The sequence below is a fragment of the Sciurus vulgaris genome (genome assembly GCF_902686455.1).
Source record: "Sciurus vulgaris genome assembly, chromosome: 13".
In the NCBI taxonomy this organism is placed as follows: Eukaryota; Metazoa; Chordata; class Mammalia; order Rodentia; family Sciuridae; genus Sciurus; species Sciurus vulgaris.
This window is the reverse complement of record NC_136474.1, coordinates 59,031,901-59,057,959: the sequence shown is the minus strand read 5'-3', so window position 1 is coordinate 59,057,959 and position 26,059 is coordinate 59,031,901. Positions and strand designations below refer to the sequence as shown.

Sequence of the window (26,059 nt, the reverse complement as noted above, 5' to 3'; positions counted from 1 at the left end):
GAATTATCTGGCCCCAAATGTCATAGTATTGAGGCTGGGAAACTCTGCTCTGGTTCATGCTTTGGTTTGACTATTCCATTTAAAATGCCCTCTAGTAAAGACACCTTCATGGAAGGCAAAACAGGAGATGCAAGGGAGTACAGAGGGAATTTTACTTTCAGGTTATGACTCAAAAGATGTAGTATAGACCTGACAATTATGCCCCCAGGTGATGCTGATGATACTAGGTTGTTTCTGGCACCTAAGCATTGGATCTTCCCAATTCTTTTTCTTTCTTTCTTTCTTTTCTTTAAATAGTAAAACAGTGTTTTTATTTGTTAATGTCACATAAGAGATTTCAGCATGTTACACTATTTTTTAAACACAACTAATGCATTTTAGTAGAAAAGTCCCACCCACCCACAGCCCCACTCCCATTTTCCTCAGGAGTGAAGAACCTAAGAGAAGTAACCATAAACAATGTTTTGCAGAATCCTTCATCCAGAGTGCTTACATAATGATTAAGTTAATATTCCCTTCTTTAAAAATTTCTCTTTTCCTTTAAAAAAATTTGAACCTTGATTGCTTATTACAGTACAAAGAGTTCAGCACAAAAGTTCAGTGTATTGAAAATGTTTTCTTCCTCCCTTGCAGCATTGTTACTTATAGCAGAAAGCAATCAAGAGCAGATTGCTGATTTAGATGGAGCAGTTTTCAAATTATTCCTAGACCCAAGTGGTTTATTTACTCTCCCCTCCCCTTCTCATAGGATCTTAAAGAAAACACATACACATGTTTAAAAAGAAAAGAAGCCAAAAATTTTGAGGAACCCTTTCCAAATGGTACACAATTGGTACAGTGTCATTAATTCATATCTTGCAACAAAGTATATGGGTATGATTTCTTTTACAAAACTTTCAGAGTCCAAAAGGAAATTAAGTCCATAGGATCTACAGCTTAAAAATTCATGGAAAGGAAATGTAAAACTATTCTGTGCTTCTAAGAAAGCATGGTATATAGGTGAGAATTACCATATATGCTTATCTGGAGGGAGACAGTCAACTGGAGAAGTTTATATAATTGCCCAGCTTCTATTGAATGCTCTTAGAACTTGGGCTAGTGGAAAAGTTCTTCCTCAACAACCACTCTGGTTGGTTCTTCCTCCTCTTCCTCCTCCTCCCTCTTCTCTTCAGGTTTGATTGTTTTAAAAACTACTTTGCTCAACCTCTTTTCCCTGAGAATTTTTCAACATGACCTTCACGTCTTCACCAGTGCTCTAAGAATTCTGGTTCTTCCAGCTGAGGTCAGTGGGAGGACTGGTTGTGACACCAGCATTTGTGGCCCAAATTGTAACAATCTGGCCTGCCTTCAGCACATATCTTGAGGCATATTTGTAATTGATGTGTCTCTGATTTTCTTGATCATCTCCCAACCTCCCCTTGGTTGATCCTGTTCAGAAGTATTCCTCAACTGATTATATTTCCCATCAACATCTACCTCTTTGATGCACACATCCTCAGTGGCTGAAGTGGAATGAGAGTTCCTAACACCTCTGCAGACCACTGATTCTTCCCCATGGACTCTCTCCTGCTTTCCCCTAGCTGTGCCCACACTGCGACTTGAGGATGCTGGGGACACTGTCACATGGGAAGAAAGGCTTACAGAGAATTTCAACCACCCTTCCTTGCCTTCTAAGAGTTTCCTGTAAGTACTGATTTTCATGTCCAGGGCTAGCTTAGCAAGAAGTTGTTCATAATCATTCAGCTCTTCCTACATCTGATCCCTTATTTCCATCATCTCTCTCTTTCTCTCTGTGTCAGATAGCTTGTGACAGGAGTTGTGTCTCTCTTTAGCAAGACAGTACTCCAACTCTTAAATCATTTCCAAACATGTTTTAGACTCTCTCTTGTAGATTAGGAAGTTGAGATGAAAGTTTTTCAATTCTCAGATGACTTTCCATCAGTTCTTCCCTGGCACTGTTGACAGTAGAAGTCTTCATCTCTGAGGACAGTCTGGTGTTCTCAGGTTTGACATGGTAAGTCTGTTCAAGCTCTTCCTTGTACAACCTCACTTGTACATACTGCTTTTTTTGTCTCTTGAAGTACTTCAGCCAGCTTGTACTCCACCTAACACCCAGAACCACCTCAATCGAGTGCGTTTCATGCTTTCCTCTTTGTTCATGTTTTTATGAAACTCCAAGTCCTCAGTAAGTCTCTGACAATGCTTCTCCAACTCCACTTTAAGTGAAGTTTCATCTGCTAACTGCTTTTTGGTAGCAGCTAAAGAGGCTTCCACCAGGAAATCTGATCCTTCAAATCCTCTAAATCTCCCTCCAAACTTTTTGCATCACAAAATGCAGTGGCCAGAGCTGCATCTTTAGAGTTCAGTGCTACTTCATATTCTCCAAGCTTGATCTGGGCTCCATTAAGATCAGATTCTTTCTTAGTATAAATTATACCATTGTTTTAGTAATCTTTTCCTAGTTATGAGCAGCTTATCAGACAAGAACAACTTACAGGTGGAAAAATTTATTTGGGGCTCACGAAAACAGAGGTTCAATCCATAGTTCACCAACTCCATCTCCTGGGATCAGAGATGAGGCAGAGCATCATGGCAGAAGAGCGTGGCGAAGGAAAGTTATCCTCAATTCTTTGGTGTTGAAGTTTTGAGATGGGACACAGCCTGACAATTAGGGCTAACCAATAGGAGATACAGAAAAAGAAACAGAATCTTAGGACACATTTTCTGTGTTCTAATTTTAGTTAACTGGTTATTTCATATTTTTGGAAACATAAAATATAATGTTTTCCCTTTTGTATTATTAATTAAATATATTTGCCTAGTACCTATTTTCTTAAAATAACCACATTAATTTGCCCCAATATACATATATGTCATCTTATGATAATTATGTTAATCTTTTGGTTTTATTTTTACAGTATAAAGAGAAAAAAGGATTATGAGTCTGAGATTCAATCTTTGCTGAAAACGAAGGCAAAGAATGAAGAGTTTATCAAATATCTCTACAAGGATGCATATCATGTTGGTGCTCATTTTCATTTGGCCAAATATAAAATAGAAGAATTGGAAGATAAAATAGCAGAAGTGAAAAGAAAATACAAGGTTGTGTATTTTTATATATTTTTTTTAATTATGAGAAAAAAGTCATTAACCTGAAATTTACGGAGTTAATCTTGAGGATTAGATTTTAAATCTTGAGAAATATATTTTAGCTTATAGGTTAGTAGGTTTTAAAAAAATCATTTCTGATAAATAGAAGAAAATCACATCTTGGCAGAAATGCAGCTGACATAAAGAGCATGAGAGTTTCAATGTAGCCAGTCAATATTTGTGTCTATCTTTTGCTATTAATTATAAACTACTTGTGGTGCTTGGTTCAACTTCCTTCTGTACATCTAACACATAATAATTCCGTCTCTGGTATGAACAGGAGATTCTGAGATGTGCCCTTGCACCTTGTGTAACATACGGATAGGGAATGCCTACATCAGGCTTCTGAGTTACTGATTCCAGAGCACCAGGCAATTTGTAGATCACAGTGCTGCAAAAAGAACTGCCCACATGCCTCAAATCCACTCGTCACTGAACAGAATGAGTAGTCACCCCCTGCCATCTGTTGCAAAGTCAGCCTCACTTTTTACAACCGGGGGACCACTTCAACAAGCTGCTTCCTTCCATCACACAACATAGCCACACTTCTGCCATCTTTGACATTTTCTTATTAAAGTCGTTTGAACATAAAATTATCTAGTAAACATGTAATCTGTATTCCGTGTCATAGATCTGTTGCTGACATTATCTTAGTAAAGATGGTCTCTTAGAATATCTATATTTAGGACAAGTAAATCCTCTGCCAGCAGATGTTTCTCTGCTGAGACCAGGTTGTTCCCACCTTGAATCCAACTGCACTGTACTTATGTCTCCCCAATGGGTGTTCAATGGATGTGCCGTATTTTTCATGTTCCAATGTTAGTAAGGTGAATATTATGAAGAGCAAACATTAGACTTAAGACAATTATATTTTAAAATATAAGGCATGTAATTGTATGGTTTGGTGTCTATAATAAATCCATAGATGTTTATAATTTAATTGTTCATTAATGTTCATTTTTCTATGGCTATGAATGATTTTTTTCCACTGAGAATATCATCAAAGACCTCATTATCCCCTAAACAATGTATTTTTTATTTTTTCAATTGCCTATAAACCCTGGAATCATTCACACATTTTACCTAAAGCTGTCACAAAATGCACTTAATTCTTTAGATAAATTGCTTCATTTATGTGAGATACTCACTTACTGAGAGGGTTGTTACACTGCATTATTTATTTTTCAAAACTTTCCTGATGTCAGAAAATAGTGTTGATGGATTAAGTACCAGTTTGGTATAATTCCACTGTACCTGCTGCACTGGTCAGTCTACCATTATTATAACAAAACGTGTGAGTGAATCAACTTAAAAAGAGGACACTTTACTATTTCCATTTAAATCTCTGAACTTTTTTCCTATTTTTCTCCTTCCTTTGCCAAGGCCAATGTAGTTGAATTGAAAAAGCTTGGACATTAGAGTGAGATGCTTCTTATTTCAAATCCTGGTTCTGCTAATTGTTTGCTCTGAAGCTATTGAGAATATATGTCACTTTTATTAGTTCAAGTTTCTCATGTCTTAAATGAATATAGCAATGTCTGTCTTGTACCTCTGTGGGATTAATAAATAGCATTATATATAAAACATTTAACTTGGAGCCTGACAGATGATGTATTCCCCAAAATACTAGGAAAAAAATAAAATAAAAAGTACTCCATAGTATGGGACTATCTTCACTGTTCAGGATTTAAAATATATATATATCTTTAACAATTCACACAATTTATTTTTGAGTTGGTCTCCTGACAAAGGTGATAAATGTGTAGATTCTAAAAAGCACATTGAAACTAATAGTAGCTATTTGTTGAGTACCTAGTAAGAGTAATGCCTTGGGTAAATTACTTTCTATACATTATCTTTTTCCGACCACCCACAGTCATTTCATGGAAGAGAACATGTTGTTATCCCAGTTTCACATATGTGAAAACTAATATTTGATAATGATAAAGATATATTGATATACTCATTTGTATGTGTCAGAGTGTCCAGCTAAATGTAAGCCAAGCTTTTCTGGGAAGTAATTCATTAATATATATAAGAAACTTTGAATAGATACATAATTTGTAATTTTAACATTATTCAAAATTAACAATTTTAAGAAAATATCCAGATAGCAAAGATAAATAAGCCAACAAAGATACATGCTTAAAGATGTTTATAACTGGTTACATAATAGCAGCCTATAATAATAATGCAGGTTACATAATAATATAATAACAGAAAATGAAGTCCATGAGGGCAACAATATTATCTATCTTGTGCACACTGCTGCATTCCCAGGGCTTAGAAAACAGATAATAGAGTTTTATGGAAATTATGAATATGTTGTTGAAAAATGTGCTAGGAAAATTTAAATAAGAAAATAGAAGAGTGGTTAAATATATGAGTATCAGAATAAATTGTAGATGAATTCCATGTGGGATTTCTAAAAATTAGTGGGACTTCTACTCTATTTTAGTGGCTGAGAGAGATCTTAGCTTGTCTCCCAAATATAACAACTTCAAACTCAGAACCTAAAGAGAAATGAAAAGGTCACAATGAATATATATGGATTTGGGGATTCACACTACTTTAATTGATGTAACTTTTTATAATTTAAAAACATTTCTACAAGCCGGTGATGGTGATGCACACCTGTAATTTCAGTGACTGGGGAGGCTGAGGCAGGAGATTGTGAGTTCAAAGCCAGCCTCAGCAACTGGGATGCACTAAGCAATTCATTGAGACCCTGTTTCTAAATAAAATACAAAATAAGGTTGGGGATGTGGCTCAGTGTTTGAGTGCCTCAGTGTTTGAGTTCAATCCCTGTCACAATCCCTGTCCCCCCACCAAAGAAAACATTTTTACAAAAGCACCAAGTATAAAGAAAAAAGAAAAAAAATATTTTTAGACCTGAGAGAATCTTGGCCACCATAATGTGTACCAACAACACACAGTTGAAGCCAGAGCTGTGTCCCAGGAATTCATTGCAATCCACTGTTGTTTGTAAAAATCCCAGAACTTTAAGATTTTAGTCTTTCATTCTTGATTTCAACCTTCCATGAGTCTTCCAACATTTTTCTGGCTTTTTCTCTGCCCTGGAAATAAACTGATGCTATCTCCTTGATTCCTAGCTGAGCTCTGTTTATGGTTGGTGTTTACTCCCTTTTTTCTTTTCCAGTGTGTTTCCAGAAAAACAGCGCGCCTGTCCCATCTATTCTTCAGTGGTCTTTCCCTAGTACAGGAGTCCCTCCCGGTAGAATAGCTCTCTGCTGCCACCTTCTGGTTTCTGTCTGCTAAAACCAAGCAGCAACCAGGTCAAAGGTGATGTTTAGCTTGAGATTTCCTGCAGAACTGTTGTGATTCTGCAGGCTTCTTTCAAGCTCTTCAACATGATCTTTGGATCTCTTTTATTCCTTTTCTTCAGAACCACAATTGAATAGTTGTGTAGAGACCTATGGTCTGAGAAGCTTAAAATATTTACTCTCTCACCCTTTACGAAAATGTTGTTGAACCCTCTGCTCTAAAGAATTGAGTAACAGCAAATGTGGGCAGCAGTCACTGTCTCAAAGGCTGTGGGGGAGAGAGGTGGAAGAAGGAAGAAGGGAGGAGAGTGGAAGGAGCTGCCCTCTCCACAAGCAGAGTGAGTCTTACTGCAGAAGGCATGGCCATGTCTCCATCCACAGCCACCTGCCAGTGCTGGACAAACTTGGTGGGATTTGAGTGAAATGTCTGAGCAGAGAACCTTATCAGAGGGTCAGGGCCATCATCTCCCCATGCGCCTGCTGACAGCAGTTCTGCAGGAGGAAAGAGAATAACAACAGCCCACTGGAACAAGGAGGTGAAGTTCCTTGCCTTGCCTTGTATGTCCTTCCACTGAAAAACCCTAACTTCACTCCATCTGGAAAAGAAAGGGTTCACAGGACCACCCAGCTCCATATTGCAAATCACAAAGTAGATTTGCTAAGAGTTGTAAGACACACCTGTAACAAGTTCAAGGCCAACTGCAACAACTTAGTGAGACCCTGTCTCAAAAAATAAAATGGAAAGGTCTGAGGGTATAGCTCAGTGGTAGGGCACCCCTGAGTTCAACCCCCAATACTGAACAAACAAACAAACAGACAAAACACCATTCAGAGTGGATTTAGATCCAACGGACAAAACCTTGTTAACACGCACAAATATGTGGGCCATGTGCAAATTTCTCTAGTTCGATGGATTGTTATTACATACTTGAGCACCATGCCTGGCATTTATCTGTTACAACATTTTTGTCTTCTTAAATAGTAGTTTCTTACATTTTAAAAAATCATATCTTTCATTTCGTAGGAGTCAGGGCCAGTTACTTGGCAGAATTTCTCTCAGTATAGATTGATCTTTTAGTTTGCTAATGATCTGATTCAGGTTAAGCACTTTGGTTATCCAAGTTGGAAATAGTAACCAATAAATTGATATTTTAAGAATCTGAAACTTTTTTCTCCAACAAATATTCTCCCAGTGGACCGGGCATCTATTAATGATGCATAGGTGAACCAGTTATTGAAACAGTGGTGACTTGGCAACTTTTCTGAGCTTTCATTCCCTTTACAATGAACTGGCAGTTTGAAGAACTCAGAGGCCTGGCCACAGGCCACATTGCTGGAGAAGGCAGCCTTTCTTCAGATCCAATTCAGGTTCCTACTCCATGAATCCTAAGTCAGGGTCAGCCTCCTTGACCTTCTCACAGTCTCTCCCACTTCCCCACATTTCAGGAAAAAACATCTCATAGACGTCATTATGTCACTTATTCTCGAGGTGCCACTTACAAATAAAAATGTGTCTGATCATGATGAGTGGGCCCTGAATTTCTCATGATATAAGACAAGACACAAACAAAACCAAAACACAAAACAAAACCCCAAACAACAGCAACATACTGTTGAGTTTAAAAGAACCTGAAATTTTTAATTTCTTAACCTGGAGACCAACTGCAGTTTGTTTGTTAATCATCATGAACCCATTTTTTCAATAAATTATCCTTTCAACAAATACGTGACACAGCACTGGATGCTGAGGAAAGAGAGGAGGGAACGTATTGTGAAGTGCTATAGAATATGTACAAGCTATAACATGGAGGTCCTTGGTGACAAACTCCATGACCTCAATGACCTCAAATTTGTCATCTTTGAAATCAAATTATAGTAGTTGATACTATAGAATCTGGAATGTCTCCAAAAGGCCCAAGTGTTGAAGGTTTGGTCACTAGTGTGGTGCTATTTGGAGATGGTGGAAGCTTTAATAGGTGGGGTCTAGTAGGAGCTCTTTGGGTCATTGTTGGTATGCCCTTAAAGGGGATTATGGGACTCCAGTATCTTCCTCTTTTTCTTTTTCTTCCCAGCCCTGAGATGAGTACTTTGTTTCACCACATGCTGTCACCGTGATGTACTTCCTCACCATAGGTCTAAAATCAAGAGGTCAACGATGGTAGACTTGAACCTCTTCAAACATAAGCCAAAATGAACCCTTTTCTCTTTGTAAGTTGATTGTCTCAGATATACAGGTATTTGTTACAGTGATGCGAAAGATAACACTGTAGCTATGTCACTAAATAGATATGATGAATAACTTACAGAGGCGCAAACACCCACTCATGCACACATACAAGTAGCCCTACTTTTGCACAGCACCATGTTAACTGCAATGTGTGCCCACCTGAGCCGGTCCTCATTTGTATAAACCCAATGTGCATAGGTTGCCATTAATACAGAGCCCTATGAAACAAGAGCTGCCTTTATGTACAAAACACTGGGTAAAGGACCTGGGATACAGCAACTTCTCAAAAGTGGCACCCATAATATTAAATTAGAAACCCTTTTTTATAGCTGCTATAGCTCTGTCGTTCTCCAGCTCTTCCTCTTCAAACCTTTCCAATGATGGTACTGTCAGTACTTTACTAAGCAGATCGTATTCTAGCTCTAATGTTAATTCAACCTCCTGGTAATTTATGCTCATTTAATCCTGGTTCTGTTCTCAGCAGGTACATAATTCATGTTGCTTAATTAAGTCAGAATTTCCCTAGAGCTCATAACTTTCCCAGCAGATTTTATTTCAGAACCAACTATGGCACCACTAGAAGATTGTCACTTTTTTTCACCTGAATTCTTGAATCCAGTCTTCAAGACTGGATTTAAGGCACTGTGTGTTTGTATTGCTTGGTGGACATGACTTCCCAGATTCCCCATCAGGAGTCTGTTAGATCACTTTGTTTGAGGTCTCTCCCCTTCCTAGCAGCCTGCATCTGATGGCTACATACAAGAGCGTACGTAGTCTTGCCACGTTGCTTCTTCTTAGAACAAATCTGAAAGCCCATTCTTGCTACCTGTGGGGTTGACTGATGCTGTCATAGGGACTATTTCGCAGCTCAGCCTATCTCTCTGCCCAGTCCCATTTTATTCCTCACCCAAACACGGGAGCTAATAATCAATCACCTGTGCACTCACAATCCAGAGTCAGCTTTGCAGGAGCACTGCCTGAGACAACAGGATGGGAAGCAAAGTCACCTCACTCAGACGTTGCACTCTGTGGCCTCAGACCTTTGATGCTCAGATGTTTCCTTACATCAGACATTGGTGCACTACCAGGTATTGTGAAGGTATTACTAGCTCTGTAGTGCTCCTAGGAACTGTGCAGCTTCCAAGTACTTTTCCAGAGCCTTGATGGACCAGTTGTGATTTTGGTAAGGAAGACAATATCCTAGGAAGGTCTTGAGCATCTGGAAACACTCCTGTGGCCTTGGGACTGATGCAAGAGTGAAATTGGCAGCTCAGCCAGTGGTAGATGTTTTCTCTCCTGGTGATCAGTCATGTGACATTGCCTTTGAATCACAGGGCTTCAGTGCTCAGCAGAGAGCTTGGGGAAGCTTTTGGAAGTTCTGGACAGAAACGCTACATGGTTTCTTTAGGGAGAGTGCAGTTTGTCTATTGGTAACAAGCAGAGTTGATTTTTTAAATAGATACACAGATTTCAAACGTACTCTTTTCCTTCTTTTCAAAAAGGTACAATTGTTTTCCTCTTATAGCTTCAGATTGCTTGTCCATGTTATTATAATTTCTTGTTTGCTGACTACAGTTTATTTTAACCGTATTTCCACACGTTCTTTCTATACACTATTTCTCCAAGTTAAGAGACTTAGATTCATTTAAACAGTAGGTTACTCTCTCATGAGTTGACAATTTTAATGACTGTAAAGAATAAATGAATTTTAAGGTAACACATCACCAATTCCTCATGTTGCAGCCAGAGCAATCTTTCTAGAACACACTGCTTCACACCCTTCAATCATTTTCTTAATGAAAAAAGGATCTTGAAAAATCTGATAGTTGTTTCTAGCTTCAACTTCATGCCTTCCTATTCACCAACTCATCATTCCAACAGAAAACTCCATGCCCCCAAGGCCCCACATTTTTCTTTTCTTTTGGTATCAGGGATTGAACTCAGGGGCACTTAACCATTGAGCCACATCCCCAGCCAATTTTTTTTTTTTTTTTTTTTTTTGGTTATTTTTTATTTAGAGATAGGGTCTCACTGAATTGCTTAGGGCCTTGCTAAGTTGCTGAGGCTGGAGTTGAACCTGCAATTCTCCTGCCTCAGCCTCCCAAGCCTCTGGGTTTACAGGCAGGTGCCTCTATGTCCAGTCCCACTTTTCAGTTAGTTTCTGACAAAGGTCAAATGTGAAACTGTATTGTTGAATGTAATATATTTTTCTCCAGGATATTGAAACATTTTAAAATTTCATTCCCTTTGCATTATTTAATAAATTGATAAACTATATCTGTTATCATGTTAGAAGGGACTTCTAATTTCTTTTAAATTATCAACATACATATATTATTGCTTTTGTTTTAGATGTGGATATACTCAGGTACAATATTATATTAAAGTTATTGATTTACTTATCACCTTGATATTTCTTCTTTGGAATTATTCTTTTATTTAGGAAAGCATAATCTTAATTGGTGGATGTACCAAGTGGGGGAATAGTTGGAAGAAAACCCTACATGCTTGTTTCTTTATATTTTCTGTAGGATGTGAAGATTAACTTAGTAATGAAGCAGTGAAATTAAACACATAGCTGAACTTCTCTTTTCCGCTTTCCAAAACATATCTCTTTTGAATCTGGATGATAGCCTAAATTCAGGCCATTTCCTCTCTAAAATAAGGGGTTCTAAGATGTAATCCTATAGTAGAAGGAACTTTATGAACTACTTCCCATTTTGGGTTTGTGTGATAACTTGAACTATTCCCATTTTGGGTTTCTGTGATAATTTAAAGCAAAACTCTAATAATTAAAGACAATTTGATGAATCCCATTACATTTTGCAACCTTCACATTTGAATTTTATTCATGTTTTCAAAGTTGTGATCATTCTGAAAATTAATATTTAAAAGTAATGGGGGGGGAAGGAAAAAAAATAACAGAATGAATCAAACAACATTACCCTATGTAAATTTATGATTACACAAATGCTATGCCTTGACTCCATGTACAGAGAAACAACATGTATCCCATTTGTTTACAACCAAAAAATAAATAAATAAAAAAAAAAGTAATCGGATAGGTTTTTTTTTTTTTTTTTTTTTTCTTTTTCTTTCGGGGAATCTATGACTGTCTAGATTTTACTCTGATTATCCTGGGCTTTTTTTTCTTTTTTTTAATCTTCAGGACTCTTCAGGTATAAACTGAATGAAACTGAAATTCTGTAGTATGTTTCTTTCCTGGTGTTATATCACTTAATTACTTTACCTCAAATAACATCAAGGTTTTTAAATTTTTTATAATACACAAATTATAGTGAACATTTTATTCGCTATTACAACACAAGTAAAATGTGTCATGTATTCGCAATTATCCTTCAAAATGTGTTTTAATTGTCTGTGAGTAATACCACCATTTTTAAAAATTTCATGACATAGAATAGAGAAGATTTCTTGAAAAGACGTATGCGAAGTGAAGTGGCTGCTGGGATGATGATTCAGGTAATACTCATTTGGTTTTGATATTTCATTCTTCCTTTAATTTGCATTTTACTTAGCATTTTAAATTTGCCTGTAATGAGGCATCTTGTCACTGCTTGGTTTGCAAGCCAGCAGTTTTCTCTTCTTAGCTGATGACAGCTGCCCTCTGTGTACAACTAGCAGTGTCTGATCATGCATAAAGAAACTGACCTCCCATACACATATCTCATTTTGTGGCTTAATGGGAATTTCTGCCAGTCTAGTAAAAGGGCAGTGGGATCTTATTCCTAAGTGTCTAACTCTTTAGTTTGCTTTATGATGATGTTTTCTTTACTTTAATGTCTCTCACTGGAATTTCTTTATTTAACCCCGAAAGTAAAAGTACACTATAATATTTATATGTAAAGTTTTTGAAAGAAAAGCATGATAACTAGCAAAACTAACTTTAATTTTTAAATTTTTATCTACCACCTGAATATCCTTTGGAACTCAGGTCAGGTTTTTTTGACCCATGTCATGGGGCTAGAATGCTTCCGCATTAGAAATACATATATATGTGAAGTCATTATTATCATTATAAGAAAAATAAAACCAAGAGACAAAGCAGTTTAAAATAGTGTTATGTGAATTATTTTTGCCTTTGGTACTTTTTGCAGCAAAGACACATTTTGTGATTTTTTTCTGTGATTTTATACATATTGTTCAATAATCTTTTTTAGTGTTTTCAGACATTTTTGCCCAATATTTCTTATTAACTTTCTACTTATTGATTGAGCTTATGTGGTCTTAGAAGGCAGTAATGACCTGAGTTCTGATATGAGTTATCAGTGGATTCTCTAACTTATTGTCCCCTAACCCTCATTTAAGTGTTTAATTTTATTGTCTGTTAAAATTTTCTCTCATTTCTTCTAACAATAGCTGTGCCCTCCATAGCTATGCCCTCCTTAAATATAGTATATTTATGCCTATTGCTTTTTATGGTGTAGTCTATCATTTGATTTTCAGATGACCAAAAGATGACTACCTGGCTATAGAACAGGGCCTAATAAATGAGTAATTTATTAATTACTGGGCATAAATGGAAAATTAATAATAATGAATTACTTAAAATCTTTGCTGGCAGAAAAAAATGTATTCTGTTCAAGATGATCAGATGAATGAGAAGAAAGAGCTTTTGAAACAGAAAGCAGTATATGCTCTAGCTCTGCAAGAAATACAAGAACCTCTGCTCCGACTAGAAAGTGATGCTATACACCTTGACACTGTCCATCAAGAACAGTATAATGTAAGGATTTATCATTAATCCAGAAACTAATTTGTAGGACTATTTAAGTCCCTAAATTAGACATGTGAGTTCACTTTATTATTTGGGAAATTATGGCTTCACCTAGGAACATCTTGAACACACTAAGTAACCCTTTCAGGACTGCTCCACAGATGTACACTGGAACTATCTAGCAAGACCTATTTCTTAGAACCCCACACTCTATCTTAGTGTGTATGTAGGAAGAGCAGTTTTCAGATGGGTGAGCAGTGACTTATTTGGTGTGATTGCCCACTGTAGAAAACATAATTCAGAGTCTTCACAGCTTCCTGATGAAATGCTGAAGTTATATTTACTTGAATATTAATATAAGATATCTTGGCATTCTCGAGGTAAATTTTTGATGCATGTACAAGTGAAGCTAGCTAGGATGAAAAATAAAGCAAACATTGATAAAATATTGTCAAAATTATAAGTTCATGGCAATAACTAATATTATTAGCCCTTCCCAAAGGAAAATTTACTAGAAAAATATGTATACATTGTATCATTAGTCTTATGGAGATGTTGAGGGTGTGGTAAGAGTTATACATTCTTGTCCTTCCCTGCAGGAGGATATTCATTTATTTATTCGGGCCATTTTGGTGCAAGATCTATTTTCTTTGCAAATGATAATGTAACTTTATATTCCCAGTCATAAATAATTTTCAAATTGATTTTATTTTTAAAAATTGTGATTTACAAAGCATTGGTATTATGGATGTTTATTTTGATTTTCAAAGTCCCCACCCATGAAACAGACAAGAGGGAGTCTGCTTGTATCATAAACTTGAGAAAACTTGGTACTAACCAAGTTGGCTCACTTGTACAAGGTCACAATACACAGAAGTAACAAGTTCTGAGTACTGTTCAGGGCTTGTCAATGCCATCCTAGTGATCATGTAACGATTATGTAACCAGTAGTAACACCTAGTGAGATACATTGCTTCAGTAATGGCTCCCCTTAAACATTAATGATACAAATTTATTAATTACATCAAAAGCATCAGTGTAATTGTCTGAGTATGATAATGAATTCCAGAAAAGATTAATGAATTTGTTTCCCCTTAGTTTGTAATAGCCAAGGTTTTTACATCTTCTTGTACTTCAGTGATCATTTTAAATTTTATTGTATTTTAATAGGCAATAAATTTTAAGAACAAGTCATTTGGCACAAACTCCAGAAAAGTATGTTCTTATACACTTTTTAGTCATGATTGTTGGAAATTTGTGCTTTAGACCTGTAATTTTGGTTAAAGAATCTTAAATATCATAATGAGATCTAGTATTTTCTATGAAATTTTATTTGTTTTTGTTACATAACTAAAGTGGATTAGATTTTGGTTCTCTCAGGTAATACAAATAGAATATTAAGATTTGGGACATTGTACTATGTTTTCGTAATCCATGTAGTGATTCTTTCCCTCTACTGAAACAAATATTGTCATTATTAAAACAGTCATTTAGGTACTATTTGGTCTAAACTATTAAAATTGAGTTGTAAATGTTGTACAACTTAATATTGGAATGTCTTCTAGTTACTGAACGACATAATTGAAAGAAGAGAATTTGTTAGAAAGAAGGTGGAAAAAACAAAGAAAAAATTGCGAAGAAAGGGGAAGAAAACCCGTGAGGCACTAATAGAAACTGGGGTGAGAAATTAAATTTCAAAAAGTTTGAATTTGCAGTTTCTCTGTGTCAATGAAAACTAGTCGATCATTTTTTGCACTAAGTGGACCCTCTGTGCACATAAGCACACACACACATGCATTCTTTTGATCTTTTCCACTGGTCTAGTTTTTCAGTGCCATAGCCCCTATTCAGGATAAAATTCAAAGCAAAATTCATATTGGTCTAACGCAGAAGTCTACTGTTTTCTGTAACTGCCATGCAGGCTTCTATTGCCTGGAGCTTTAAGGAAGAAATGAAAAAGAGGAAATGGAAAGAAAGAGGAAAGAGCAAAGGGAGGGTGGAGGAAGGAAAGGAAAAAAGGATGTCTGTGTCCCTCCAAAATCCATATATTGAAACGATTCCTGATGCAATAATAAATATTAGGAGGTGAGGCCTTTGGGAAGTGATTAATTCATGAGGGCTCACTCCACTTTTGTGATTGGTATTAATGCCTTTATAAAATAGGCCCAAGTGAGCTTGCCCACCCCTCTACCATATGAAGACGCAGCAAGAAAGTGCCATCTTTGAAACAGAGTGGTCCTCACCAGACACCAAATCTGTTGGTGCCTTTTTCTTGGACTTTCCAGTCTCTAGGACTGTAAGAAATAAATTTATGTTGTTTATGTATTACCTGTTCTGAGGTATATTGTTTTGGCAGCCTGAATGATCTAAAACAGGAAGGAAGGAAGAAAGGAAGGAAGGAAGGAAGGAAGGAAGGAAGGAAGGAAGGGAGGGAGGGAGGGAGGGAGGGAGGGAGGGAGGGAGGGAGGGAGGGAAAAAGAAAAGAAGAAATGGAGAAAAAGGAGTTGAAATTGAACTTAGTAAAAGATAACATTATTGTAGTTTTATTTAATGAATGGAAACTTCTATTGCCATAGATCTATTGTTTTAGTTCCAAATCCACCAATGGGACAGTTTGAAACTACAAAATTTCACATTTAACATAAATATGCTTATGAACAAGTAAATAGTTTCTTTTCAGATGTAGTACTTTGAATCATTGATGTAGCATAGTTATTTTAATATTAATTTATAATATAATTTGGTTATGTAGGTTGATATTAAAAAAATAAAAATAAATACAGTTCTTTAAATTCTAAACCAACTTCCAGTATGATCTTGTCCTCCAGAAATATCTTCACTTAGCCAAATGAAGTCACTTTTTAAAAATTCATCCTAGTGCTGGCCTGTATGCAAGGACTCTATTTAGTTTGTTGGTTTAAATAAAATAATTCATTGTACATGGAAAAATGATGCTCTATTTTCCCAGAGAAAATCAATCCATTGTGTTTTCATTGGTGAAGATAACCTGGAGCTTACGGTTTCTAAGTCAGGTGACACCATATTGGAGCGACTGTTCACATAAGAGATACATGGATCAGAAGTACAGTTCAAGGCCCAAAATTACTTTTTCAAGATTTGTATTTTTATTTTCATTTCATAAAGGACATTGTGACCTGCATTATAGTAGTATCTGCATAACCCCCAAGCAGCATTTCTCTTCCATGCCTCAAGGGCCCTGTAAGAATGAAATGGTTCTCCTGAGTTTCTTGAAGTTACCATTCATATTTGGTTCATGTCCATCTATGTGTTTCTTTCTTTTTGTGTTTTCCCAAACTGAGCATCAAGAATACTTTAAAATATTAGTTAGATAAAAGCAAACTTCCATCTCAATCGGAGATGAAGTTTGACCCCAAGCTTAACTGGCAGAATCAGTATTGTTTTTAGCCAAGGGAGGGAATAGACCAGAAAAGAGACACCTCAACATATTGTGAGCACAGCCATGAAAGTAGTGCAGTACTGTGTGAGAGGATGGGGTGGGGCAGGGGCTGATGAGGGAATTGGGAAGTTTTGCAGAGGAGGTGCAGTCTTAGAATAGTGAGAATTGCTAATGAATAAATGGAGGTTAAAATCTTGTCTTGCCACAATGTAGTGGAGAACAGAGATATTAATACAATGAAATACCTAAAAGATTAATCAGCATTGGAAGTCTTAGAATGATTTTCTTCTTCATCATCATCATCATCATCATCATTTTAAACTTAATTTTTAAAAGTAAGTTTTATTAAATAGACTTTATATTAGTAAAACAAGGAATCGTGAGAGTTGTTACCTAAACTGATAAAAAGTTACTATTTGTTTCTAATTTTTCACACAGTCAATGTAATTGTGTCTCCTCCTAAATTGCAAAGATTTGAGAATTTAAATATTTAAATAAAACATCCCTGAATTTTTTTCAGGAAAAACGTTCAGCAGTTTTTCAAGAGTTAGAGTCGACTAAAGGCAAAACGTATGCTTTTAATGTAAAAATAAGTGAATTGAAAATAGAATTAAAAGAACAGGAAGATGAAAATGTAGCTTTTGAAAAGAAAATTGAACAGTTAAAGTAAGTAAAGTTGATCCAAATATTAACTGTATGCATATTATGGATAGAAGAAATAAAACTCATATTTAAATTTTATTCTTAAAATGATCTACATTTTCCATCATAATTTTATGCTGAATACATATATGATATTTAATCATTTCAGTTTATACAAGCTTAATTATAAGTTGCTTTCATTCTTCATGGCTCCCTTAGATTTATTATTTTATTAATAAATGGAGATGTGTCTCCTTTCTCAAGTATATGAACTTTTTTCTTTATGATATTAAAATATTCTTTTATTTCTCAGTATTTATGTGCCATTTTTAATAATTTTGGGTTTTTTTTTTTTTACCTAACCATTTTTTTAAAGTTCTGAGGTAAAAATTTAGGAATAGATATTCTGTAAAGTCTCACAATTCAATCACACAGTTCTCAAAATCTTGTTATTCAGTTACCTCATCAGTTGGGGCTAAACCTGGCCAGGTAGTATGGCTGATTTGGAGAAGGACCACACTCTGCACTTCACAGGGTGTCCATGGACCCTCACCTGGAACTCATGTCCTCTTCCATTCTTTTGGTTCTTATTTCCTATTTTTAGAAAACATTAAGAACTTGGCTTCAAGACCTATTGGAGGAATATGTACTGGTCACATTTAGGAATGATAGTTTGATTTAAATATAGAAGGTTATTATAAACATTACACAATCATATTACTCGAGGGATAAATACTCTTTAAAAAAAAAAAAAAAAGAATGCATAGCCTGATACTATGTACTTTAGTGGAGTCAAATCAATGCACAAACAAGGATTTGTGTGGCAATAATCATCAGGTTAAAAAACCTTTTTTCATATGCTTATACAGTCTTTATCTGAAAAAAAAAAAAAGCTAAATTATATTTGATGTGTCTTCTAAAAAAAGTAAGGAAACATAAATTTTACTTTGAAAGTCATTTCTCTGCATTTTTTAAACACTCATAACAATATAATGGGATTCGAAAGTGTAAACTTAAAATTATGTAATTTATACTAAACTTATAAAGACCTAAATAAGGAGCTGATGAAGATTTTCTTCAGGATTATTACTATTTTAGTCATAAACTATTCTTCTATACTATGGCTACATTATAGTGCTTTTCAGATAAGAGTGGTAGTCAGGTCCCAGTGAATCAATTCCCTCTCTAGTTTTGACAAGATTCTGCCTTCCCACAGGCAAAGGAGAAAAAAGATTAAGCCAATATTGGGGTATCGCTCTGAAAACAACAGAGTTAAAGATTAATGTCCATGATGGATAACATACAGTAATATTTAAAGCTATGTTGACAAAGGGCCAGGCACTTGTTGGGCAATCTCTCCCTCATTTCATCTAATTCTCACAGCAAATTCTTAAATTATACATTATTTCCTAATAAATGTTAAGAAAACAAAGACTTAGGAAATTTAAATGACTGTCTTACAATCACACAGCCAATTAGTGGTAGGACCAGCTCCAGTTTCGCTTCATTCTGTTCCAACCTATGTGCCTTTCTCAACTGTGCATACCAGCGTTCTAAACTGGGATTGCCAAGAAAGTTGACTGCAGACAGGCTGTGTTAGGAGTAGTCTCCTGGTATTTTCAATAGGTGACCTTATCAAATTATTAATTGTTTATTGAGAATGCATATTAGGCCTAGTCATGGGCCCCAACAAAGAAATGGCAAATGAAAAGTGTACCTTCAAGTGGCAAGAGAGCTTATTAGAGACAAATCTTGTATATGTAAGACAAATAAAATGGAATGTTAACCATAATAAACAAAGCTATCCTTGGTTCTCATTTGGTTTTTATAATTGCTTCATAGCCAGGAAGTAGAAAGATCAAAACTAGACCCATAAGACCAGAATTTTCTATTTTTATTATTATGAGAAACATGATTTATGTAGATAAATGTATACACACATACACATATAATGTGTCATATAATTAATGTAATACTCTATTGAATACAATCCAATCTCTAAAAACTTAGCGTAAAGAACAAAGTGCATGTCAAGATAGAGCAGTGTTTGTCAGGGGCATCTGGGAACGTTTTATGTTTCAGGTCATATTGCTTCTTCCAGTACGAATTTATTTTGTTCCCTGTGCTACACAATGTCAATATTATTGGATACGTAAATAAGTCATCCCTTAGGAATTTGGGGTGTTGTTGATATGAATGAAGAAATGGAAGAAAAAAAGGAAGGCAGATGAAAGAGAACTTTATTCCATGTAAAAGAAGCTCTTATGTACTAAATGTGAGCAAGGAGTCCTGTTTCCAAATTCTGTAAATAGCCATGGTGAAGACAGAAAGCCGAGTACTCAGCACACCACTGCTGAGTTAAGCAGAGAAAGAGAGACTGATCTTGAATTCTGGTTGTCATTTACTACCTACTTGAAGGATATACAACCTAATTGTGCATTTAGGTTCCTCAACTGCACATGGCTATAACAATTATTATTTCATAGGGATTTTGTTGTATTAAATGATGTTATTAAAAGCACTTTAACATTTGAACCTTTCCAAGAATGTTAGCCTTGCTGCCTTTAGAGTTAGCTATGCTAGTGATTTAATTTTCTATATCTGTAGAAGCATCAGCTAATATGGGTGGTATAAGACTGCTGAGCTTTGGCAGGTATGCTTATTCTGTATTCTGGGTTGCTGCTTAACTCTGGCAATTTTTTCTTAGGCTTGTTCATTGTTGCCAGTATGGTTTTAACCACTTTCTGATGCTTTTTCTACTAGTAGTGTTCCTTGGTAACTACTGAGTTCACCATCAATGTTATTTTGCCTCTGAGGCAGGATGTATTTATTTGCAAGTGAAAAATCACATACACACACACACACACACTCACTCACATAGGGTTTTGAAAGGAACTAGAACATTTTCAGCTGTAAGATTGTGTCTTTTAAAATGTATCATAAACATTTACATGTGAACATTAAATATGGCAACATGAATTGATTTGTGGCACATGAAATTCTTTCTTCACAGGGAGAACTTTTTAGTTGTAAGATTTAAAAGGGAGAATGCACAATCTATATTTGATCATTTCATGGACAAGAAAAAAGTCTGTGAAGAGAGAATCTTTGAGGAAGACCAGAAATTTACAGTGCTCTTTAATACAAGGCAAAAGACTCTGGAAGATATTAAAGTGAGTATTATTTTTGACTATCTTAAGTAAAAGAAATATAGTGATAGTCAAATTAGCAGTGAATTTGAGACACATTTTTCATGCCGAAGTAGCAAGGATGTTTAGATTTTAAAAATACATTTGTTAGCATAATAAACATAACATTCTATTTTTCTCCTAAGTAATTAACATATTCATGCAGCATATTGTACTTTTTAGTGCATGTAATGTATACTCTCATTTTACTATTGCACTCATTTTATTTGCACTAATGTAAAAACAGGTTGTATTTATTCTGGAATCACCATGTTTTTAATGGTGATGTGAGAATGGTTCTGTTTTGTTTCTGAATAAACATACTTTAAATATTTACCAACCACTTTTTTGATAAATGAGACTATTTCAAGCTCTTTTTCTTTAGAAAATTTTTCCATAATATTTTGATGACACTGTGAATTTACTTTTTTAAAACAGGGAAATAATATGATAAAGATGTATATTTAACATCCAAATTTTTATCCATTAAATTTTATGAAGCTAAACATACTAAAGTTTTGTACAGACTGTAACTAAATTATATATATTTAGGTAATCCCTATCCCATTTTAACATTTTGCAATAGTTTTTGTTACAATTAATTGTAATTAATAAATACCATGGTTTTTACAATATGAAAATATGATTTATTTTTGAGAGATGCAATGGGAAATTTTTCTAAAATATAATTAATTTTTCTTTATTAAAATCACTTTCTGCAAAACTTTTTAATATATATGTAGTCATAATATATTTTATCAGCTATATGATCCTGATTTTTATACATTCAAATAATACTAGCATATTCAATTATGATTTCCTTTTCATATATCCAAAGACAACACATTTAAAAATTTTTTGGAATAAATATGCATTGAGTAAATTAGTATATGAGTGAATGAACATACCATATTTATTGCTATTGCTATGGTCCAGCCTATGGTAAAATTATTAACAAAATAATAATAGTTTTATTAATAGTGGGACTAAGTAGCATTCTTCCATTTTAAATGTGGTCATTACCTAGAAAAAAAGATTTTTTTTTTTTCTTTGCCTAAAATTTTGAAAATAATTGGTGCCATCTAGTGGCAATAAATGATGCCTCCTCTTGGAGGAATTCCCGGAACTCACATATGTGAGGGATGAATGGATTTGGGAAGCTAAAACTGAAAAGCACCTTCCAGAGCAAGAAGATTCGAGCTATTTATTGACTTAAGTGTATTCCTCACCTCCTATTTTATCACAGCAGTGAAATTAGTTATTTGAACCCAACTACATTTTCTAGTCGTACTGGTGCTGAGAACGTAGCGGGACCTCAATCATAGTTTATTGACTGGCATTTCAGCATTTTAGTGGAGCAATGATAACAAGTGAAATGGCAAAATACGGTCAGCAGGAGAGCTATGGGAGGTGGAGGAATCCTGTATAACCAGTTCCTAGACTATTGACATTTTCATTTCTTTTTATCAAGAAACCAGTCCTTGCCTTGCTACTCCTAAGGGCTCACCCCCAGGCTCCTGGAAGCTTCATATGATCTATCCCACTTTTTTCCCGATCTGGTTTTGGCACTCATTTGTGTTTGTTTGTTGTCTGGTGGTCTGCTATAATAATGTATTCTCTAAGAGAGCAGGGAATTTTCTGCCACTTTCTTCTCTGGATCCTGAAAGCTCAGAACTATGTATGGCATAGGGGAGACACTCAGTAAATCCACTTGTTGAGTGAATGAATGAATGAATGAATGAACGAATGCTTGTTTAGATGATTTTGCTGTTCACATATATGACAGAAGCTGGAAAAAGGTATTTCAAAGGTATTTTCCATACTGCACCAACCTAATTCTCTGGATACTTTACCAAACACTCATGCTATGTACAGATGCAGGGTCTCTCTTTCTCTCTCTTAATCTCTCTCTTCCTGATAATAACATGAGAAATTTTCCATCCAGTCTTTTCTCACTATTGAAATGGTTACATTGTCTATTGTTTTCTAGTATTGAAAGATTTCATGAAGAATCATAATGCTTTTTATCAAATAACCTTTACTTTATATGAAGTTGTCTCTTGCCTGTTTCTAAGTTAGATCTTTCTTATGCGTTCATATTATGTGACTCAAAGTACAGAGTTCACCTTATGTGACCCAAACATGCAAGGTTTAGTGATTAATATGCCTCATCATTAATAATGCTATTGATGTATGACTGTGATTATTGAGTGTTAAATAGTGGAAAGACAGTACAATTCCTCATAGCAAACCTGATCTTATCTCTTATAAACATGATTAGTTAACTTTGGAACTATATGTAATATAAAGCACTTCCTGGAAATAAAATAATCTGGCAAGGGTATCATTACAAATGTAGTCCCCTCTGGGCAAAATAACTGATCACAATTATGGATGATCTGTAGACATTTTTAATGAAAGACTATAAAAGCCACTGTAGAATTATTAAAGGATATAAAAAAACACACTACAGTATTAGAAATATTAACAGCTAATAAAAATAGTTTAAGAAAAAACATACACAAACTTGAGATAGCATATAAGGTGGGTCTGGAGTTAAATTCAATCTCTCCTCAGCAGACAATTCCTTATCATATTTCCATGGTAGTTTTTTGTTTGTTAGTTTATGTCATGGCATTTTTACTAAGTGCTTATCATTTGTAAATGCAATTGCTTAGGGTTAAAATTTCAGTCTACCGTATTTGTCCTAGTAGTACATCTCTAGCTACTGTTCTTTGCTTTTGGAAAGATCCATATAGAAGTAGAGGTTGCAGCATTTCAATCTGTTAAGAGCTGTCTCAGAAGGCCCACTGCCTTCTCTATGTCAACACTTCTCTCTGAGTGTTCTCTCTTAGTTTTGCTCTCCTCTCTATAATTTAGGTTATATAGGAGAGGGCTACAATGCCCTGTCCTGGAAGAACAATTTCCAGATTAAGTACCAGAAAAGACAATCTTCTAATATTTTTCTAGAATGTATTGGTTTTTGTTTTACTTCTTGTTTTTCTCTTTCAGGACACATCTCTTCCCCCGGCTATAGCAGCCTCACACTTGATTATTAAATCATTTCTTGACCCTTTCACTCAGAAAAGGCAGAGGCAGTGGGTCACTGCCTCCCTGGGCAGCCGAGTACCAAAGTAGTAAAAATCAGAAAGAAATTTAATCTGAGATAATTTTAAAGATTGTTACAACTTTAACTTATTCTCCTATTGGCCACTCATCATTTCTTCATTCTCATACAACTGTTCAATGAGTACTTCTGTGTTGGAGGCATTCATCCCTGGATGGCCAAAATCCCTAGCCTCGCTTTAAAAAATTCATCAGCAGGCAGATGGAAGTTGTGAAAATCGACTTAAATATAGTGATGACACTCACATAACAAACAATGGTGCCCCTTGTCCCCTGCCCTGAAATGTAAGGGGTTATTGTAAGCAAAGCACATTACACATTCTGGGATCTCAACAGTGGGAAATGAATGTGCAATAAACTTGGAAACTGAAGAACTCACCAATGAATTTCCCAGGCAAGAATGATTTTCCTTTGTGATAACCTTTCTACCACCAAAACCATTTTAGTGTCACGTGAAATTTTTTAAAAATTAGGCACATTATTCATATTTCTTTTTAAAATGTCTCTGATGTAACTAAGCAGCCATTATTCACACATAATAATATGAATCAGCCTCATGATATTGCTTTTTTCAAAATACTTTATGACTCCTAGAGGAGTGAATGTTTTGATTGAGGACTGGTGGCAGGAGTGCTGACTTCATATCAGAGGGCACTTCATGCTTTTGCACAGACCTAGTGCTGCAGTGACCTTAAGTACTTAGAAATCAGGAGATTTCTAATGCAAGAGAGAGAGGAAGACGGGAGCACAGACATGGGGGATCCTAAATATGAATTTAATATGTTTTGAATGTTTACTTAGAACATGATCTATTAAATGAGGAGGAAATTTATTTTTACATCTCTCTGAAGCCTCATGTCCCTCTTTGCTGCTATGCTGCAGAATTACTGCTAATAAAATATTAAGGCACTATTTATATAAAATTTGACTTTTTTTTTTTTTTTTTTTAAGCACTGGTAATCCATCACCACTTTCAGCTTTTTTAAAACTACCTAGGGGCATCTATTACAATAGTTGACTGTAGTCCATTTCAGTTTTTCTATGTATTTTTTTATGTAGCTGTGATAGTATCCGTGAACACAGTTTAGATATTTACAATCTTTTTTCAGGTAACCTTTGTTTTCCAGTGGGACTGCCAGTTTTGCAATGCGTTTCCCCACTGATCAGTTAAAATAATTTTATATGGATTTTAGAAACATCAAATTGCATTCTTAAATACACCTTAATTGGTTAGGATTTATTAAAATTTTAATACGTTACTGGATTAAATTTGTAATAATTTAACCTAGAATATCTGTATTTCTTCCATTTTGTACTTTGTTAAAGATGTTGGTTTTATAGACTTGCTTCAGTTTTTAAAATAAAACTGGAACCCCCCACCCCCACCCTTTCCTATGTTAAATAGCGTTGGGTATTTCAGTTCCTTAAATGTCTGAGAAATTCTCCCATGATATATCAAGATATGCGAAGGGGATGAGATTTTACTCCACTTGCAAGCAAACAAGTTAGCTTATGGCAGTCTCAAAGATACTGGTAGAGGATAGGGAACTCAGGCTGAGAGACAAGGACTCATACTCACTACATACCAGGTAGTGTGAGCTTGGAGTTCTTGTAGGATCCCCTGGGCGCCAAGTCTCAGGAGGTCTGTTGTGAAATGATCTGTGTGCATGATACATGTGTAGATTTCTGCCATCACAGCTAACGAACTCTGAACTCTGAATGTAGGAATCCCTAATTCTACAAGAGGACCTCTGGCAAACTTGTTCAACCTTTGCCTTAGAAGAAGACATTGTATTTGCCATATAGTCATCTTTGAAAAAAGATAAAAGCAGATAAAAGCAGCTATAAAATGAAATACTCTATATGTGTCCATTAAGTCTGAATTATTGATTGTATTATTTAGTTCCGTAGTTTCTTGGTTTAGTTTTTGTTTGGAAGGTCTATCCAATGGTGAGAGAGGTGAGGGGCGTGGAGGGGGGTGTAGGGATGAGAAGGAAGGTGGAATGAGATGGACATTATTACCCTATGTACATGTACATGACTGGTGTGACTCTGCACCATGTACAACCAGAGGAATTTAAAGTTGTGCTCCATTTGTGTGCAATGTATCAAAATCCATTCTTTTGTCATAATTAATTAGAACACATTTTTTTAAAAAGTTGTTTCAAGAACTATATATACATAATGGTGAACTGTGCCCCAACAAATAGGTGAACTTGGTCCTTTTCTAAAGGAAAGCTTATATTAATATATTCAGTTTCTTCTTTCTTTGCTTTTTTGTGTGAT

The 26,059-nt window shown here is 35.3% G+C and overlaps 1 pseudogene across 1 annotated transcript in view; it reads right to left on the bottom strand.

Annotated features, from left to right (window-relative positions):
- Nucleotides 1-1,095: 1,095 nt before the first annotated feature.
- Nucleotides 1,096-26,059, bottom strand: part of LOC306643122 (lamin-B1-like) — a 146,638-nt pseudogene continuing 121,674 nt past the window's right edge. The window contains exons 2-3 of the transcript in view: nt 6,784-6,926; nt 1,096-2,420 (exon numbers count right to left, since the gene is read on the bottom strand). The product of the transcript in view is annotated as a lamin-B1-like (transcript). The remainder of the gene's footprint in view (nt 2,421-6,783; nt 6,927-26,059) is intronic.